We start from the raw sequence: 21,655 nt of genomic DNA, 5'->3' as shown, positions 1-21,655 counted from the left end.
CATAAGACTCCTACCGATCGCCACAATACAATAATGATCATCTCATACATATTCATCATCACATCATGGCCATATCAGATCAGCAAACCCTGCAAAAACAAGTTAGACGCCTCTAATTTGGTTTGCATATTTTACGTGGTTTAGGGTTTTCGAGTAAGATCCAATCTACGTACGAACATGAACCACAACGCTGATACTAGTGTTGTCAATTGAAATAGTAAATTGAATCTTAACTATGGCGAGAGAGACAGACACCCGCAAATCCACTTCTCCAATACAATTTGCATGTCGAGCGTGGAGAAAGTCTCATGAACGCGGTCATGTAAAGTTAGCCCGGGCCGCTTCATCCCACCATACCGCAAGATGCTAAGTACACATAACAAAAGACGACAAAAGAATGAACGCCCACAAAACCATTGTGTTCTACTCGTGCAACCAATCTATGCATAGACACGGCTCTGATACCACTATAGGGATTCGTAGCATAGAAAACAAAAAAATTCCTACCGCAAGAACGAATAACAAGCCAAGATCTAATCTAGTAGATGGTAGCAACGAGGTGAAGATCAACATACCCTCGAAGATCGCTAAGCGTTAACGAGATAAATCTCGTGGTGGAAGTAGTCGATCACTTGCCGCTTTCAAAAGCGCGTAGAAGCTCTTGACGGTGCCACAATCGGGCAGCACCTCCGCACTCGGTCACATGTACGGTTTTGATGATGACGTCCTTCTACCCGTTCCAGGGCAGCGGATGTAGTAGATACTCCTCGGAATCCCGCCAGCGCGACTTCGTAGTGGCGGTGCTGGTGGATATCTCCGGCAGCGCTTCGCCGTAAGCACTGCGAGAGAGGATAGAGGAGGGGAGTGGCTAGGGTTTGGGAGAGGGGTCACTTGGGTGCCGGCCTTGGGTGCCCTTTGGTGGTGCGGCTCAAGAGCTGGCCAGCCCTCTCCCTCTCCCTCTCTTTATATAGGTGGAACCCCCAAGGGTTTGCCCAAAATTCGAATAAGAGTCCAACTCAAAACCTTCCATATGGGTGAAACCTAGGGGAAGTGGGATTGCTCCCTTTCCTTCCACTATGTCCGGCCATGGTGGTGGAGTCCACCATGGACTCCACCTTACCCTTTGGTCGATCGGCTAGGGTTGGTGGAGTCCATCCGGGAATCCACCTTCCATTGTGATTTCTTCCGGAAGGTTCTAGAACATTCTAGCGCCTTCCATAAATACACCGGATCATTTCCAAACTTGGAAAGTAACTTCCTATATATGAATCTTATTCTCCGGACCATTCTGGAACTCCTCGTGATGTCCTGGATCCCATACGAGACTTCGAACAACATTCGAACTCCATTCCGTATTCCATATCAACTTATAACGACATCAAACCTTAAGTGTGTCACCCTACAGTTCGAGAACTATGCGGACATGATCGAGACTCCTCTCCGATCAATAATTAATAGCGGGACCTGGAGATCCACAATATCTCCCACATATTCAACGATGACTTCGTGATCGAAAGAACCATTCACATAAATAACAATTCCCTTTGTCTCGTGACATTTTATTTATCCGAAGTTTGATCGTCGGTATCTGCATACGTAGTTCAACCTCGTTACCGATAAGTACTCTTTACTCGTACCGTGATATGATATCCCTTGTAACCAGTCACATGCTTGCTAGCTAATTAGATATCATTCCACCGAGAGAACCCAGAGTATATCTATCCGTGATTAGGATGGACAAATCCCATTATTGATACAAGTGCCTTAACCCTATACTTTCCGAACACTTAATGCCACCTTTATAAAAACCCATTTACGCAGTAGTGTTTGGTGTCATCAAAGCATCCATCCGGTGTAGGTGATTAACATGATCTCATGGTCGAAGGATTAAGTTACTATGCATATTAAAGCTTGAAGCACAAAGAACTAAATGACTTGATCATATGCTACGCTTACTATGGGTGTATGTCCATCACATCATTAACCTAATGATATGACCTTGTTATTAATAACATCCAATGTTCATGATCAGAAAACCATGATCATCTATTAATCAACAAGCTAGTTTAACAAGAGACTTACTACGGACTCCTTTATGTTTATAAAACACGCAAGTATTAATGTTTCCGGTTAATACAATTATAGCATGGGATGTAAACATTTATCATGAACACTAAGATATAACAATAAACACATTGCCTCTTGGGCATATCTCCAACAACCATCGTGTCTGGTGGTACGGCCGCGACGTTGACACCACACTGCGCCAGTACGACTACCGCCAGCGCGTCCGTGGCGACCCGCCGCGCGACCCACTGTACTTCCCGCAGGCAGCCTGCATGGCGCGGGTGGCGCCGATTCGGCAGAGGCCGTCGGAGAGGACCGCGACATTCGGAAGCTCGCGTACCAGATCTTCATCGGCTGTCGCCCACATGCGCTCGGCCGCGCTCGTGCCTCCTTCCGGAGGCATCATCATCCGCGGCGGGGGGGGGGGGGGGGGGGGGGGGGGGCGCCGTCCTTTGCTCTGGCCCGTCGGACGACGGGGTCGGGCCACCGCCGCCTCCTCAAGGAGGAGGACACCGCGGCCTCGCCACCGCGAAGAAGAAATGGAGGGAGAAGGAGGCCGAGGCGCAGGAGGCCCTCTGTGGCAACGACGGCGATGAGGAGTTCCCCGGCCAAAACTTCATGGTCGGCCGCTCCGTCGACGAAGACTACGGCATGTCGCGATCGAACCGCGGTGGCGGTGTGGTGCGCCAGGGACCACGGCGCCAACATCGTCGACCTCGATAGGCCTTCCGAGATTCCGGTGCCAAAGGAGAAGGAGGCCGACGAGGACAACAACTGGTCCTTTGGGGCATCCAGCGACGACGGCAACGACATGGACTTTAGCGCCTTCGACTCCCAGCGCCGTTAGATTTTTTAGTTTTTAGTTTAAATTCGCGTTAAATTTATACAAATTTCATTTGAACTTCATATAAATATCATTTTCAATATTTGATTTTAACTTTCTGAATCTATCGAGGCCGCCGGTGACATGGGTATATCCTTCGGGTACCCATCATTAGTATACCTGGCTCGGCCCAATATGGAGAAGACCCAATATGGAGAAGGCCCAACAAGGCAACCCGAAGAAGTAGTCGACTAGGACTCTTGTAAAAACCCTAGGCTGGTTGCATATATAAAGCTAGCCAGGGCACCCGAAATAAGGGGGCCAAGAGATAGATATAGAGATAGACAACATAGCTCCGCTACGGCGGCACCCCTGTAAACATACATATGATCATATACTGGATTGCTAGCAGCACGTAGGGATCCTCCACCGAGGGGACCCGGAGCTGGGTACGTCGTGTGCCTAATCTCGCTCCCGGAATCTCCATCGTCGCTCTCTCCCGAAACCCTAGTCTACAATCTGTAGCCATTGCCGAGGCGATCCCTCGTCAATTGGCGCCGATCGTGGAGATCGCGGCGACTGGATTTTGTTATCCGGGCGGGATACTCCAACTTCATCATCAATGATTCCATCATGTCGAGTTCTTGTGCTCGGCTGTACGCGCATCACGGAAAAATAAAAGGAATTAAGTCAACGAAAAGATCAAAGGCAGCAGCTTTGCGTAACAGGCTGAACCAAGACCCGAAGAAAAGAGAAGATTCACAAAGTACCGGCCGTCAAAACAAGGGCCACGCGCGTAAATTCTGTCGAAGTGAAGGACTCAGGAAGACTTTGATCCTACGCAATCGGAAGAATAGCTGGCGTGAATAGAGGTAAATCTTGATTACGAGGGGATTAAAGAAATCAGGTGATATTATCCCAATCTCTTCTTATTTTGGTTCTCTAACTTGGACTATTACTATGCTATAATATTCTATCACCAGATTCTTTAAATCTAATCTACATATGTATATTGTATATGTATATTTTTAATTAATCTACAATAATCGAGTCCAACACAAGATGGGATTGGAGGTTTCAATTTCCCATGAGTTCATGGTGAAAAAGATTCGGAAGCATATATGAAAATTAATCGGAGCTTTTGCGTATCCAAAAATATCAGTTTTCGTTGTCTATGTTCTAAGCCAATAAAAACAATCAGGTGCTATATTGCCTAATATTTACTATTCACAAAAAATTGTCAAATATTTTTTTCTTCTCGTACTATTATTTGCTCGCAGTTTTTTTTTTGCACCGCGATATAACTGCAGATTGAAACAAAGCTTCGACTGCTCTGCTCGGTCGACCGTGCCCGCCATGGCGCACTCGTCTTACTCGGGGGTTCGCTGGCCATGGACCCGACATCGTGGACTCGATATATTCGAGTGCTCGCCCGTCCTCTTCATCAACTACTTCCGGTCAGACGCCGCACAACTTCATCGACCGCGTCCACCACATGACCTGCTTTCACGTTGGTTCCGCCGCACCCGATAATGAAGCTAAGTGTTCCTCTTTCAAAAGTTAACTATTATTTACCTTCGCCATACCTAAATACTCGGGGGCTGTGTTATTACATCTTTACAATAAAATACACCCGACACTCAGAGATGCGCCATTACATCGTTAGCGCAAAATATACTCTGTTACTCGGTGAATTATCTTCCTCGGCTTAGTGGATTTATCTTCTTCGGCTCTGGATATATCTTCTCCGGCTTAGTGGATTTACTTTCTTCGGATCAGTGGATTTATCTTCTTCGGCATACTGGATTTATTATCTTCGGGTTATCATTGGTCCCTCTTATACAAATACTACCCGAGGCGTCAATGGATACATCTTCTTTGGTTATTACTGGGATTCTTTTCTTCGGTTCAATGGATTCATCCTCTATGATATCAATGGATTCATCTTCTACGGCTATTATTGGATTTATTTTCTTCGGACAATGGATTCATCCTCTATGATATCGGTAGATTCATCTTCAATATATGCTCTATAATTAATGGCGTAATCTTCAATATGGATTCATCTCAAGTACTTCATCTTGGATTCATCTTCATGGACTCATATTATATTATTGACAAAGGCTTCATCCTAAATGGCTTCACCTTATATGATGCCGCGACTACGTCAATTTTTTTCGACATCATGGCTAACACTCGGGGGCTCGACCATGACTTCGCCTCGGGTCGCAACTGCGACACAGCATCTAAGTAACAATCATAACGTCACCCCAGCAGCGCTCGGGGGCTCGGCTATTTCTTCATCAATAATTTGGCGGCATCTATTATCGCTATTTGGTGGTTTCTACTTCGGTTCGACTTCTTCTATGCAATCGAAGACTTCATCGCGCGTCGACTCCATCGTACCCAATAAGCTAAGTGTTCCTTTATTTTACACAAAGTTGATTATCATTTACTTTCGCCGCACCCGACGCTCGGGGGCCGCGCGGTGTGATGACCCAGCGTACCACTGCATGGTGTAGTACACAAGTCGTTGACATAACACAAGTGAAACACCGTTCCACTCATATTACATCTCTCAGAGTGGTACAACAGAAACATATGCGAGTCCAAGGTATGTCTATAGAAGTACACACGAACTGTTTACATAAGATCAACACAGCCTCCTACTTTACATTGAGGTAAAACTTCAAATAAAGCTACAGAAGAACGACTCGTAGTCTAACTTATTTCTAACCCAAGTTTAAGAGCTACTTGGCTTGCTATAGAAATCTACCTACTTAGGTGCTAGGATTAGGGAAAGGTTCCCTTCTATTACTAGTCTAAGTTTCCACTCTAGTTGCTGTAGAAGTTGACTTCATTGACTCCTTTGCTTGGATTCTTCATCTTGTTGCAGTTGACTTCTTTGTCTTCGAGTTCCACGGTAGTTTCTCCTTCGGTGCCTTGATCTGAGAAGGGGGTTCAAATGGGAGGGAATGAGTACGAGCGTACTCAGCAAGTTCATATTAGGAAATAGGTGTATCATGCACTAGCTACAGCCATAGACCATAAAGTCATAGGCCAATGCAAGTTTTCATAAACATTTCTTCAAAAGGTTTATTTTATTCTGAAAACTATGCCCGTCAGTCTTCACAGGTTGACCAGAACTTCATGGAGTTCCTTTCCTGCCGCGTTCGCAGTTTCCTTCCCGGAACAGGGAGTGACAGTCACAATTCAATACACTCTGCAGAGGTGCGTTACTTTTCCCATAAGAGACCTTATCCTTGTTGCCAACCAGGCGCAAGCTTTCCCGTCCACACTTCCTTTGGTGTGAGGCCAGGTGTAAGATCCAAGCCCACACCGCCTTCTCCGCGACTGCAAACCCACCCTTTTGTCCGACCGTACACCCCCAGTAGACTTCTTCCGATAATACGGCTTTACTCACGGTGTACTCCGGACAATCCATCATAGAACGTAGAGCTAACATCACTAATGGATGGGGATTTAAAAGGCTATCCCAACCTACGGCAGTGCCTCCAACACCCCGCAGCTCTACCAGTCCGTTGGCGTGCAGAAGGGAAAAGATACAGCTGGCTTCCCCAGAGCCATTATAGATCTTATGGTCAACGCGATATGTACGGCGCTAGAATCACTGGACGGCATTGGTACTTAATCCTAGATTAATAAAAACCCGTGCAATGGAACCTCCACCATATCAACACATACCATGGTTCCATTGCCCACCACATAGTCATATTCATAATTGTAAAATAATACTTTGCTTTTCAATGCATGAGTGATAAGTATAGTACTTTGCATATAGTTTGATAAACATAATCAAATGACATGAGCAAGCGATGAACTTGCCTTTCTTGACTGCAAGATTATGCAGGCAAAAGCTTCGATACGTGATAACTCCAAATGCTGAAATATCATCATCCTCCAGTAAGGACAATGTTTAAAGAACTGGCAATAATGCTATAATGCATAGTATGAGATGCAATCGTCCCGAGCGTAATCTAACCTTGATGATTTAGGATGTATGATTTGTAAAGATTTCTTTAGGGTTTGTTGCACTTTTAGAATGGTTCTCAAACAAGATTCTTATTAGGGTTTGTTTATATTAGCATCATATCCAAGTGATATAAGACATCATAACAATTATACACATAAAGAATAGTGGTGGAATAATATGTAAGGACAGTTGTCAATTTTAAGTTCTACAGAACATGGTTGATGATTACTTGTATTATACTTCGAAAGAATAACTTTTGAAGAACATGTTGTTTAAGAAATAATGAGTATTTCAAAGAAGGATTAGGGCTTCTAGGGTAACTTCAAAAGAATAACTTTTGAAGAATAGGTTAAATAGTAATATGAACTACTATACATAGGAGCTATGTAACTCTAGGGTTTACTATTGGGTTCATTTAGTTTCACTAATAGGAACTAGTTGGTTCTTAATCTTGGAATGGTTTCTATATAGCAAGTATTGGGATGGTTTCTTCTAAGCATCATATCAAAGGATGTTTATCAAAATGGTTCTATAAATTAGCTACTAGGGTTTACTATGGTTTCTTATTTGCTTCACTAAGTAATTACTAATAGTTTCTAAGCTAAGTGGCTTATCATTTCCTAAGTAGGGTTTAGTTGGAATAGGAGCATGTGTTGTGAATTGCTACACAAGGTTGGTACTAGGGTTCATTATTATAGTTCTACTAGGGTTTGATGGTTGAGGTTAATCCTAATGGTATGGTATATAGTAATAGGGATCAATGGTACTAATTCCATTAACAAGTTAGGGTTTATACCTAGGTGGCACTAGTGGATCATATAGGTTTTAATTAAGAATAGGAACATGAAATGATAATCTCATGTGACTTGGTTTATGCTAGTGGATCATAATCATGCATTCATGGGTTTCTTATTAGGGTTCTATAGGTATAGATGAATCTCACATGATCCCATGTGACACATAACTAGGGTTTTAGAGTTACTACTAGAATGGAATGATCACATGAAATAATAAGTTCAAGGTCCTCATTAATATTAGAACTAGGGTTTCTACATTGATACAATTCTTGAACTAATAATTGACAATTGAATTGTGGTCACTAATTATTTTGAAACAAAATTAATAATGGTTTGACATTTTATTAATTTTCACAAGAATTAATATTTAGGGTAACTCCTATTTAGGTTTAATTGAGAATTAGGGTTTAACAATTGTGATTAGGTTTTAAAATAATTAACTTGTTACTCAAATATGTTTAAGTAGACAATTGTTGGGCTATCAAAATAATATTGGCTTTTAATATTTTCTTGAGTTATTACTATTTAAAGGAAATGGTAAATGGTAGTTTGCAATTTAGGGTTTATGAATTACCACTAATAATTAAGTTGATGAAATATGATAAATAAAATTAATCTTAACATTTTACTTAGTTACTGAATAGTTAAAATTTAATTTTGAAATTTCACTAATTATTGATTTCAAATTGTATTTTAATTAATTGAAATGGCATAATTAATAAAGTTAACATAAGTGAATTTTTATTTTGACACACATTTTTGTTTTATATTTTATTTGAATAGAGTTTATTTTTGTGAGCATTTTGATATATTATTCATAATTTTCTGAGTTGATATGAATTTTCTATGATTTTGCAAAGTTTTAGCTATTTACTGGAATTTGAAATATATGGAAAACACTAAACACACCGATCTGGATCTAACCCTAGCGACCGACAGGTGGGTCCATTGACCAGGTCAAATGCCACAAGGGGAAAGACCAGTCAACTATACCCTGAGGCCCCACCTGCCCCATCAACCTCGCCGGAGACGCGCCGGTGAACGACGGCGTCGGCGTTCTGGCCATCCCGCGAGTGAGCGGAGATTGTCAAACGAACCGTCTCTTCATGCTGAGCACGATAGTGGTGACGCCACCACGATATGGTCACCAGAGCAGCAATGGCGAGCATGTGCTGCGGCGGCTCAACTCCGGCGAACCCGGGAAAAATGCTACGGTGGATCCTAGGATGCAATAGATAGCTCGGAGGAAGCGTAAGCTCACCGTGATTCTGATGGACTGCTCGACGGCGTTGATCGTTGATGGTGGTGACGACACGCTCAAGGATTCCGATGATCACCGGGGAAAGGGAACGAGTCGATGGCGTTAATTTGGGGCTCCATTCTTCGATTCCTCGCTCGAGGATGATCAACAGAACTTGGCGCTTCTCCTCGACCAGAAATCATGCGCCGGGGTGCTTCTAATCGGCGGCTAGCCGGAGAACTGACCGGCCATGGCTGTGGTTCCAGTGAGAGATAGAGATGGATAGAGATACAATGGAGAGGCGCTGAGCGTAGCTAGGGTTTGTACGCGTCTGCTCATGCTTTTATAGCTCGAGTGGAGCTTGGGAGCGACGGCAACTCGCCGGAGACGGCACAGATGCGGCGACGATGGGGTTGAGTGCTACGGGCACGAATCTTGGCGTGAATAGGATCAGACGGACGCAGAGAAGATTTGGCGAGGCTATGAGTTCGTCTGCAGCGTCCGGGCCGAGCTTATCCACGGTGAGATCGTGGCCAGGTGGCTCCTGTGCGTTGTCGACGCCGGGGAAGAAGGAGAAGAGAGCTTCTCTCCTTTGCACGATTTTTAAAGCCCCCGAATCGGTATTAGGCTTGGGCTGAGTTGCTCTTGGTCCTTTGCTGGGCCTCGACGTGGGCTGTGATGGCCTGCCAGGTAAACTTACTCTCCCTTTTCTCTCTTTTCTATTTTCAATTCTGTTTTTGAAATTTGCTATTTGCTTCAAATTTGTATTCTGTTTATTTTGCAGATTCTAAATTACTTGAATATCAAGATAACTTAATACTATTGCTTACTGCATAGTATTGCTTTTTCAATAAATATTTAGTTCATGATTAGACTAATATCTTGTGAGGTTTAATGAAAATAGACATGGAACTATGTTTTTATTTTAGTTCCCTTTTAATTTAGGGACTCAATGTATTCAGGTGATTTGAATTTTATAATCAATGCATGATTAACACATTATATTTTGCTAGTGTTAAACAATATTGATTTTTATCTTATTTTAATTATGGCTAGAGTTCAAAATAAATGGTAATAAGGATATAATTGAATCATGATTTTATGTGTATGATGGTGTCTTAGGGTTTAAGAAAATGGTTAAGAAAATTCTATAATCACTAATTTGGTTTTAGTAAACTTTAGCTTTGAATTAGTTAAGATGGATCCTATGCTCATAATTAGCAATGCATTTGCTAAGTGATGGTTTAATTTTATAAAACACTATTTCATTTGGTCCACTAGGATGGAAAGGTAGGGTTTAATATTAGTTTTACACACACCACCTAAATGACATTTAAGCTTAAGATATATATATGGCTTGGGTTTATACTTGTGATCCATGATACACAAGTTAGGACATATTATTTTATGTGGATTGGTTCCATAGGACAAGGTTTAGGGTTTTGGGAATACTTCACTATTTGAAGTATTGAATAGGCATGAGGCATGGCAGGGTTCTATGTATGATCCAAAGTGGTACTTGGATTCAAATGTGGTTTAGGGTTTTATTTGGGATTACCCATGGGATACACAACTAGTTTGAGGATATGGGCATTGGCTTTGATCATGCTTACTTGGCTAGGGTTACTTCTCCCTTCTTAGTTTACAATTCTTGTATCAAGGCAAGGCTAGGTTTGGATAGGCAAGGTTTAATTACCATATCAATACTACACAAGGCATGAGTATTGGTCTGGATTAACTACTATTGATATATTTATCATTTCATGTGATGGATGAGATCTATTAATCATATGGGTTTAACTTATCATCTATGTCTACAAGGTATGATCATGCATTAGACAAGATCCACTCATTCCTCACTAATCCCTCTTTAATATTCCTCTCATCACACTCATCCTAGATTCTTACATAAGAGGTCATGATATGATCCTCTAAATATATGGTTTGCCTAGGGATTCTACCTTGCAATCTTCTGTAGCTTGTTCTTCAGAAAATCTAATAAACCTGCATCTTGTGGTATGCCTCCACCTCCTAGCTTCTTCATCTTGATCCTAGCTAATGTATTGAGTGGTTCTATGTGTGTGTTTCCTTGTATCATGCTACAAGATGAGCAAATGGATGGAGGGTGTGGCTCTATTTATAGGCTTGGGAAAGCTCTAGTATCATGACACATAGGTGGTGACTCTTGTGTTGGGTTGATGAGTAAGGTGCTTGGTTGTCATGCCCTCATCCATAGCAATCCTTTGAGCATGAGGTGGCATAGCTTGGAAAGCAAGTCATGTAGATATTTTCATCCTATGTGGCATAGAGATTATCCTCTCATATGATTTATTTTTGGATACCCAAGTGGCATTTGTTACTAAATATCTTGTGGATGGTTTCATTATTGTTGATGAGTCACTATATCACATTTGATTGGATTTATATTATAATATTGGTCCAAAGGTCAAGGTTGAAGGTTATTCCTAAATTTTGGATAGTTGGGTTTGATTTCACCAAGGCATGATCATATGAGTTTCGAAATACTCATAGTTAGTTTTATTCAAATAGTTTGAACTATAATTCGTAATGTAAATGGATTTAGTTTTATGATATTTCATGTATTTAATAAGTTATGATTTAAATAAGAATGTGTAGCTTTTATGCACTTTAGACCCTATGGTTTAACTTATTTATAAGTGAATTAAATTACACACAAAGGTAGTTGCTACTTTCAAGTGTTAATAAGTTAGAGTTTGATTCTTAAAGAATGTGTTGTTGTAAATCTAATTCCATTTGATCTGATCCATAGATCAAATCATCTCTACCCAAAATAAGTTTTTAGCAAAGATCACAGTGAAGTTTATAGCGCTTGACTTGATGATCTACTTCAATTCCAGCAAGTCAAGTGAAACTTCAGTTACTGTGGTAAGTTTTATTTGAAAGCGCGAAAATTCCCCGGATTTTCTATGCATGAATGCAATGCACACTTTGGTGTTCTCTCATTTTATAGCCTCTAAACCTGGGATATTACACGCGGCATATATTCACTTTACATATCATCGAATCCGAGCGTCTAACACTACATGTGAAAAAGAAAGTCAAGGAAAAGATAGAAAAAGTTTGTTTATTTATGCAGGAGAAAGCAAAATTCAAAGTATATAAGAGAGAACCCGACGAAATCTTCTTCAGGGAGGAACCCGGCGAAATCAAAAGAGCACCCGACGATATCTTCTTCAGGGAGGAACCTGACGAAATCTTGAGAGAACCCGACGAAATTTTATTCAATGAGAACCCGAAGAATTATCCTCAGGAAGGACCCGAAGAATTATCCTCAGGAAAGACCCGAAGAATTGTCCTCAAGAAGGTCCCAAAGAATTGTTCTCAAGGAGGTCCCGAAGAATTGTCCTTGTCCCGAAGAATTATCCTCAGGGAGGACCCGAGGAATTGTCCTCAGGGAGGACCCGAAGAATTTTCCTCAAGGAGGTCCCGAAGAATTGTCTTAAGGAGGTCCCAAAGAATTGTCCTCAGGGAGGACCCGAAGAATTGTCCTCAAGGAGGACCCGAAGAAATTTTCTTCAAGGAGGAACTCGACGAAATTATCATCAAGGAGGAACCAAAAAAAAGAGGATGGACAAATCTTCGGGTCCATTGACTCGTCATTTGTTTTGAGCAAGAGCATCGACGATGTGCCTGACGACAATATAGAAGAATCCAATATATGCGGCTGTCTCATCACGCCCGAGAAAAATATAGAAGAACCCGCAAAATGGGTCATTGCATCAGCCGAACAAGGCACTTGTCAAAATATTCTCAGAGCGCCAAAGCCGCGAATAATCTCTGAATGCCGCAAAACTCTGCGAAGGTAATACCCCAGATCCGTTCTGAGCGGCGTGGCACCGTCTCTGACGTCGTTTTGCTACTTTTATCCGTATCAACAGATACGAAAAAAATCCTAACGGACGCGTTAGGTACCCGATAAAATATGACTGGGACTCGACATAATGGTAAGACCTTAAGCGGCACCTGTCGAGTTAACACCAGTATCCCGAGATCATGTCCAGGGACGTGATCTTGAAGTAGGTTTTTGCGGATTGCCACTAGAGCAGTTAACTTGTACCTGATCCGTCAGATGAACTAGCCCCAACTACCATTATCCCTGTACAATATAGATATCGATGTCAAATAAAAATAGCAACGGCCTGGATTCGATAAAAAGAGGGGTTGCGCCAAGTTCTTTATCGAGTAGTACAACTTGAGCCTATACCTAGGTGCAAGCACCAGCCCATAGGCTCGGGGGCTACTCTTATCGAGAGCATTGTTTACCCTCCCGATAAGATACAAGAAAGAGAAAAAATTGTGGAGTCGATATAAAAGCAAGTTGAGCCTACACCCAAGTGCAAACAGTTGGCTGTAGACTCGGGGGCTACTCCCATCGGGAGCGCTGCCGCGCACCCGATAAAAAAATAATAACTTCGACAACATCTACGACAATCAAGGTTTGTAGACTCAACTCGATTCTACGACTCGAGTGGAGCCTACTCCCATCGGGAGCACATGGATTTCATCGAGTCCTCTAAAAATATATATAGTTAAGTTTTTTATCGAGTAGTGCAACTTGAGTCTATACCCAAGTGCAAGCACTTGCCCATAGACTCGGGGGCTACTCCCATCGGGAGCGCTGCCGCACACCCGATAAAAAAATAATTTCGAGAATCGTCGACATCATTTATGCTACACATGATCTACGACATGGACCTCGCCTTCAGAGATGATTATGTTGGAGTCTCTACGCAAGTCTTCGACTTCCCTAGACACTCGGGAGCTACTGACATGGGTATACCCTTCGGGTACCCATCATTAGTATACCTGGCTCGGCCCAATATGGAGAAGATCCAATATGGAGAAGGCCCAACAAGGCAACCCGAAGAAGTAGTCGACTAGACTCTTGTAAAAACCCTAGGCTGGTTGCATATATAAAGCTAGCCAGGGCACCCGAAATAAGGAGGCCAAGAGATAGATATAGAGATAGACAACATAGCTCCGCTACGGCGGCACCCCTGTAAACATACATATGATCATATACTGGATTGCTAGCAGCACGTAGGGATTCTCCACCAAGGGGACCCGAAGCTGGGTACGTCGTGTGCCTAATCTCGCTCCCGGAATCTCCATCGTCGCTCTCTCCCGAAACCCTAGTCTACAATCTGTAGGCATTGCCGAGGCGATCCCTCGTCAGCCGGTTTGGGGGCACCGGTGTGGGAGCAGCATCCCCAAATGGAAGATGCAGTGCCAGCGGTCCCCATACGGCAGTGCCGGCCATGGCCGGGCGAATGGGAGTGCGGCTGGTGCGTCCGCACAGGGCCCCAAATTTTGAGGGGCCCTAAATTTTCGATTTGGTACTTAGGAGTTAGGAGCAGGTAGTCGATAAGTAGTGTTGAATTAGGGCCGAGTAGCGGTCGCCGCCCCAGATGTCCCATATTTGTGCAGGTTAGTCGTGTCCTTTTCTATTCTCCAGCGGCCGAGGGCAGTAACGCCATTGACGGGTGGTGGGTTGGCTTGAAGTTTTTTCTCCAGGTCCAAGGGTAACGGGTACGGGAGAAGATGATGACCTGCACGTTTTATACTTCTGGTAATCCTAAAAAAAATCTTTCTCACATAACCAATGTTTCAAGTGTTAGTGGTCCATCTTTATATGAAAAAAGAATCATCTTTGCAGTTTTATTTTGGATCCTGAAATGTGGGATACTTTTGTGCACCATTTTCAAGAGTAGACATATGCTTTGCGCCTTACAAATTTTGATCTAATATTTTTTACCCCAAAATGTTTATTCCTGAGTACGGCCGCACTAGCCATCAACACTTAAAATATTGATATAGCCGGATTTTGTCGGCCCGGTCCTGGTACCGACGCCCCTGCCGGCATCTATTTAGGAGCCGCCGGTGAAGATGCTCTTAGAGCATGATGATGGTATGCACGTAATTTTATTTCTTAATCTCCCTTGATCAAATGGAAAGCAGAGCGATCACTCGAGTTCCATGCGGCTAGTGTGGACAGGTGGCTAAAAGAGGGTGAAGCCATCGTAGGAGACGTGACGTCCGCATGGTGGCACCTCCTCGTCGCGCTCGTGGCAGCAGCTCCACCTCCCCTTCCAGTTGGCGCGGCCGGTGTTGGGCCGGTTGCCACAGTCGTTCCACCTATAGACGATGACCCCGCCGAGTTGCCCTCGTGTAGGTACAGTGAGCCGCCGAGTTCCTCCTTCCTTTCTCTGTCGTCGCTGCACCGTCTCCCTCTCCCGTCGTTGGTATGACACTCTGACTGGCCAGCGATTCGGCCCTGGGGAAGCCGTGGCACAAGCTCCGGGACGCGGAGGACCGCGCTGTGGCTGGGACAGCTTGTGTCTCAAGAGGAGGATCGACGTGGTAGAGAAGATCGCCATGGCGTGAGGAAACGATGGGATTTGCATCTCCTGGTGTCACACGGAGCCTGTGTAAGCAGTTTGTCAGTGATAACGCTATCGTATTTTAGGAAGAAGTTTGGGCCGACAGCTCTCTTTGTTATGAACCCCTACGAAAGAAATTCAGAAAAAAACGACTGGCCCAACTTGCCACATTCTCGACAGGCCCACTGCAAGGCTTTCATTCCTTAATACCGTAGCAAAACGAATTACTGGAAATACTGGAGGTCTGAGAAATCTCGGAACTCAAGCAAACTGTGTGTTCAAATTCAAGTACAGCTCTAAGAGAGAGAGAGAGAGAGAGAGAGAGAGAGAGAGAGAGAAGTATACCAGTTGATGTAAGCATCCTCATGCGCTTATAAGTTATTTCAATCTGAATTGCACCAAAAGAAAAGAATAAAAGCACACATAATTATTGGACAAACTGGAGTTCAAAGAAATCTGGAAGAAAGCTGAGTGTTCAGAATTCGAGTCCAGTTCCATAAAATTCACTATGTTGTAGACCTCATCAGACCGTGCATGGTCAATCCCCCGAAAGAACATGTGTCCACAAATTTTTGCTAAACTCAAGTCTTGAGGAGTAAAATCTTGCGTCACTATTTTCCGCCATGGGAGCTGCAGGAGCCAGATAATGTAGCCACAAAAGGTTGTTGTCCTTTCATTCATGTTCCTACCTCCCAATTTCATTGTGCATGATCCATGAGTGATGCTCCGTATCCTATTATTAGTTGCCACCACAACCAAGCACTAATGACCCAAGAAAGTATTCATCTGCACAAACGACCCAACAAAAAGATTAATTAACACCCATTCAACGCTAGTGAACTAAGAAAATATTTATCTACACCAACGAACGAACACAAAATCTACTTAACTCGATTTAAATCCAAGATATTTAAGCACATAAAATTTCTTAGGCCGACTTCTACCTATAGTGAGATCGTGCTTCTTGGCGAGATAGAGAGGAGGCCACAAGCATCCTCCACTTGGTGCGGCAACCATCATGGACCTCAATCCAGCTGCAGTTGTCTACTGTGCTAGGGCTTGCCTTTGCTGTTCCAGCCTCCACCTAAGCCGCCCCTATCCCCGTTGCCGCCGGAGAACGAAATCACAAGCCACTGCCGGGTGTGGACGTCCTTCTCGAGGCAGAGCACCGCCACCCTCCGCGTCACCGCCCTCTTCATGTGCTCTATATGTATTAGACTAAGGACCTTAGTAAAAGGAACTCATATGGAAAATGCTGCCACTTGATTTCGTCCGGTGTTTGGCCTCCTGATAGTTGAGCAACACGGAGAGGCGACCACCCGTTCCCACCATGTCGTGCTGCTCTCCTGGGCTCATGCCTTGCCCGCTGCTGATGTGTTCCAGTCTTGCTGTCGCTATCGTCGGGGCTCCAGCAACGACCGGCTTCGCCCTTCCCCATCTCGACTCTGTCTAAAGACCTCCATCCAGGTCTACGTCCTGAAACGATCATATGGTCACCTCCAGTGGTCTTGAATAGGTGCTAATCAAAGTTCAATTCCTTTTCAAATTAAGCTTGATATAAAATGTAAATTCTCTAGATATACAACTATGTGTATTTACCTACATGAGAAGGTGCAAGCAAGTAAACAAGATACATCATACATGTAGTGAAGTAGTGAAGTGCAGTAAATGATAGAGGTAACAAAGAGTGAAGCACACAAAGACACAAGAGATGATTCATGTTCTTTCTTTTAAGGGGATGTACGTCTACACTGGATGGGTGTGGCGCCACAAAGGTCTCACCCTATTCCCCGGTGACCAAACCACGACGGTTAGCTCATCGACAACTGAGTTGGAGGCTCCCAAGTTTCATCCACGGAGCTCTTACAGCGAACAAGCTCCGGCGGTGACTATTCACAAAGCTAGGGTTTCACAACTTGAATCTTGAACGAAATGGGTGGGATACTCAAATCACTTTGGTGAAACTGTAGATCTAGGGTTCCTCCCTTGATTACCAAAAGGGCAACAAGTTTGAGTGGATGTGGGAGGATATCTAGGAGTTTTGAACTTTCGAACAATGGAGGGGGAAAGAGAGATAGAGAGAGTAGGACCCGAGTTTTCCAAGGAGGAAGAAGGGTGCTACTTATAGGTCGCCCCCCATAAATGTAGCCGTTAGGGGCGACTTCCCACGGAGTCTCTGGTCTGACTATGTGAGTCTCCAGACAGAGTCTTCGGTGTCAGGGTGAAACCCTCAAGACCGACATCATTAGCTGAGGCAGAGGTGAACCTCAGCTCAAATAAATGGTGCAAGGCTTTACCGGAGTCTCTGGACTATGAGGGCTGGAGTCTCCGGTCCTTGGGAAACCAGAGTCTCCGATCTAGTTCGCCTTGACACAGCAGGGCCGGAGTCTTCAATCCGAGTCTCTGGGTGAATTCCTCAGGGTTGACTCTAGTAGTCGATGTAGACGTGAACCTCTGCTCAAACTTCAGGGTTTGGAGGTTTCCCCGGAGTCTCCGTCCTATGAGGGCTGGGGTCTCTCTGATCATTGGGACACCGGAGTCTCCAGTCTAGAGGTCCTCAATAATAGCATTTCTGGAGTCACTCTCCATCATCATTCCATCACCCTTCAAAGAACAACAAAGACACCTACAGCCGTTGTACCTGGAAAGTACACGCATCATCTTAGTTTTTTCACTTTTAAGGGTTGATTACCGTTTGACGCTTGATATGGATATTACCTAAAAAACTTAGCACAACAGTTCAAACTCCTAGAGTTGTCATAAAGCACACAAACCCACTTAGGGAGGGGAAAGCCCTTTCATCGCCGAGCAAAGAAAAGACTGCTCTGGCAACAAAACCGGCACATTCAAGTTATCATCGTCGAAGTGCCTGGGGTGCGGCCATGGAGGAGGGTGGATAGGTGGTGGCCACCACTCGGTGGAGATTTGAGAGGAGGGGAGGAGGATGATACGGGGATCGATTGATGAAGGGGATTGGGAGATAGGATTTTCACCGGACCGAGCTCGCAATAATATAGATGTACCGAGGATAAGAAATCCACAAACTCATGCTTACGGTCCCACACACAAACGGCCCCATATGTCATGGAATTTTGTGGCCATCCCAGAAGTGAAAAAGCATAGGGCAAATTCAATGGAACATAATCCTTGCATGGCGGAAACTTGCACTGTTTTACGCCAATCAAAGCTCATGATGGATGTGCCCCTCGGAGTGGCTCGGTTGGCCAGGTTAGCCACATATGAGTAATATCTTTTCTACTTTGTTTGTAGGTTCCTGAGAGAGATGATTTGTATTTATTAACCTAGGACTACATAATACGATATTAGCATCAAGCCTAAATTTTGAATTTTGTAGTTCTAATATTTGTGATAGTGATCCTCTGGCAAAGACCTTGGAGATGGGGATTTGTCTAAACTGCTTGATAGCATCTAACGCTAGAGTTTTTGTGCTTCTGGTAGGCTACTCTGCACCCGACGCTTCTAGTGGGTTGCTCCGCACCCGTCCTCTAGCTGGCATATACCAAAGTTCTTCGTGCTTAATTATCACAATGCAACACACGATAATGTTGTCTCTACTCAGCAATCTAGCTTGAAGATAGCAATGAAAGATAGTTGGAGCTTTGTAAAAAACACAACCAGGAATTAAATGCACTACGCAGAAAACATGCAACTATAATCACATGCCCTCCCAAACCAGCAAATCCCATCTTTCAAGCACGGATTCTTGCGCTGTTAATTAAGAATCACAATTAAAATGCATGACGCAGTTAACGCGGAGACGAATCTTAACCTAAAATTGTTTTGCTAGACACGGGTAGGCCGTCCCCAACTCGCCCATTCCCAAAAATGAAACCAACAGTGGGAGGAACCACCGTTGTATTTGATATAGGAGGAGGTGAGTTGAGAACTGTGGCTGTTTAGTACAACTTCACATGTAATAACCAATAAGCCTTAGAGTCTTTCTCAACTCGCCCACCTATTTATACTAAACATTTTTACTTCGTAATAATTCATTACTACTAATTTGTAAGTAATAATGTAATTGACACAACTTTGACCATAGAATCTCAGTTGAAAAACATTAGAAATATGATTGTATTTGTAATATTAATAATTAAAACACCTATCATTAGAAGTACATCCATGTTAAAGTAGAACTCTATTTCATATTGAAATTAATGTTATGTTCTCCAATATATTTTCAGCCATTTATTTGAAATGGACTTATCTAAACCTAAACAAAGAATACAAAGATTATAAATCTCGTCCATCTATGGAATAATTTATGTCATACGTTAGATATCACTGGTGGAAAAAGGGGCTTTGGTCGCGGTTGGCAACTGCCATTAGTCGCGGTGGCGCAACCGCGACCAAAGTAGCGCGACTAAAGGCCCCCCCCCTTTAGTCGCGGTTCCTTACGAACCGCGACTAAAGGCCCGTCCACGTGGGCCGCAGGCGAGCGTCAGGGCGGAGGACCTTTAGTCGCGGTTCTTCTGGCCAACCGCGACTAAAGGCCTCCGCAGGGTTTAGGGTTTTAGCCCCCTCCCCCTAAATCTGGTTTCTTTTTAATTTGTATTGTTTTATTTCTTTTGGGTTTTAATTTTGAAGGAGTTTCACATATTCTACGCTACTACATACATGCATATGAATGTACAATTTCAAACAAATTTGAAATTAGAACCAAAAAGAATTCAAGAGGAATATACAATATATATTCAATATCGGATGACCATATACAATATATATTCAATATCGGATGACCATATACAATATATATTCAATATCGGATGACCATATACAATTTTGAACAAGTTTCCATCCATAATTTAGTGCATAAAAAGTTCTACGTCATTGTAATGGTGTTCTCCTCTAGGATCGATGACTTCCCTCGCCAACCATCCAGCTAGTTCCTCTTGAAGTGGTCGGAAGCGAGCTTCTGGACTAAGCGTTTTCCGGAGGTTATTCCTCAGGATGTTGTTCTCACACTGCTGGTCCCGCTCATTGCAGTATCTCCGGATCCTCTCACAAACATAGTATCCACATAGATTGGTCCCCGGTGGCTGAATATCCCCAGTCGTCCGCACTGCCATTTTAAAATGTAGCTCTTTTTTGAATTCACCGACCTTGGTATCTACGAACCGTCTCCAAACCCTACGAGGCAAAGAAAATTAAATGAACAAGTGAGTTATTAATTAGTTACTTGATATTAGGAAATGATGAACGAAATAGGCCGATCGATATAGAGCGCAAATGAATGAAAATAATTACTTTTGCATCATTTTTCTCATGTCGCCCCAAAGCGCCGGATCCATATTCAGAGAGTCGTGGACGAGAACTGAGGAGGTCTGAACTTGAATTACCATAAGAATCCAGTGGAACCTGCGGACACGATACATGCACAGTCATGCATAACTCATCGATTAGCCACATACCATGCATGGAGTAAACAAAAGAGAATGTGCTCAAGACAGAAACACTCACCCAAAATGGTAAGGAAATAGAATATCACTTTTGAGTTTCTGTTTTCTAATAAACCGCCACAGGCCATCCTCCACGTCGGCGGGGTGGTGTTCTAACACATATGAATTAACGATTTGTGGGTCAATGAACCCAACATCATGGATGTTCCTTATTCGCATTTCCCGCTTCTTCATTCTGCATAATAGCGTACACAACAATATAGTTAGGACAATATATATATATATATAGTGCAGGCAATGAACGAGATGGGGTAGAAATTAATAAATCACTTACAGAACGTAGCAACTGATGATAGATTTGTCGAGGTCGCGCAGATTGAACAGCTGGAACAATTCACTCAGATGAATTTGCACATAGTAATGTTTGAAGTGATGCTCATGTCTAACTTCCGCATAGATATAGTCTTTGGCGTTTTTATGTTTTATGTAACCCTTGTACCAATTTAGCAGACCTTTCATTTGTCGAGGTAGATCCTCTTCCTGCGCAGGCTCGACGAGAGGGCCATTCTTCACATATGTAAATACTACGTCCTTCATTGGCGCCTCATCAAGGCCTAACAGTGCACGAAGAGTGATACCTAAGTCGGCCGCTTGTTCTCTGGCACTCGTTACAGTCAATCCCTGTGCTGCCGCAGCTGCTATGATATCGGGGTCATCCGGACCGGCGGCTTTCACTATAAGCGGGGCAATCGATTGTTTACTTTGTTCCCCGAGCTGGGCAACTTCTTTCCCCCTTTCTAATTTTTTCTCGGCCTCCTCCTCCAAGGCTTTCTTCTCCGCCAACTCTTGGTTCCTCTTGAACGCGAGTGCTTGCCTACGAAGTTCACGTAAA

This window comes from Lolium perenne, chromosome 5 (assembly GCF_019359855.2).
Source record: "Lolium perenne isolate Kyuss_39 chromosome 5, Kyuss_2.0, whole genome shotgun sequence".
Taxonomy (NCBI): domain Eukaryota; kingdom Viridiplantae; phylum Streptophyta; class Magnoliopsida; order Poales; family Poaceae; genus Lolium; species Lolium perenne.
Note: the sequence above shows the minus strand (reverse complement) of the source record.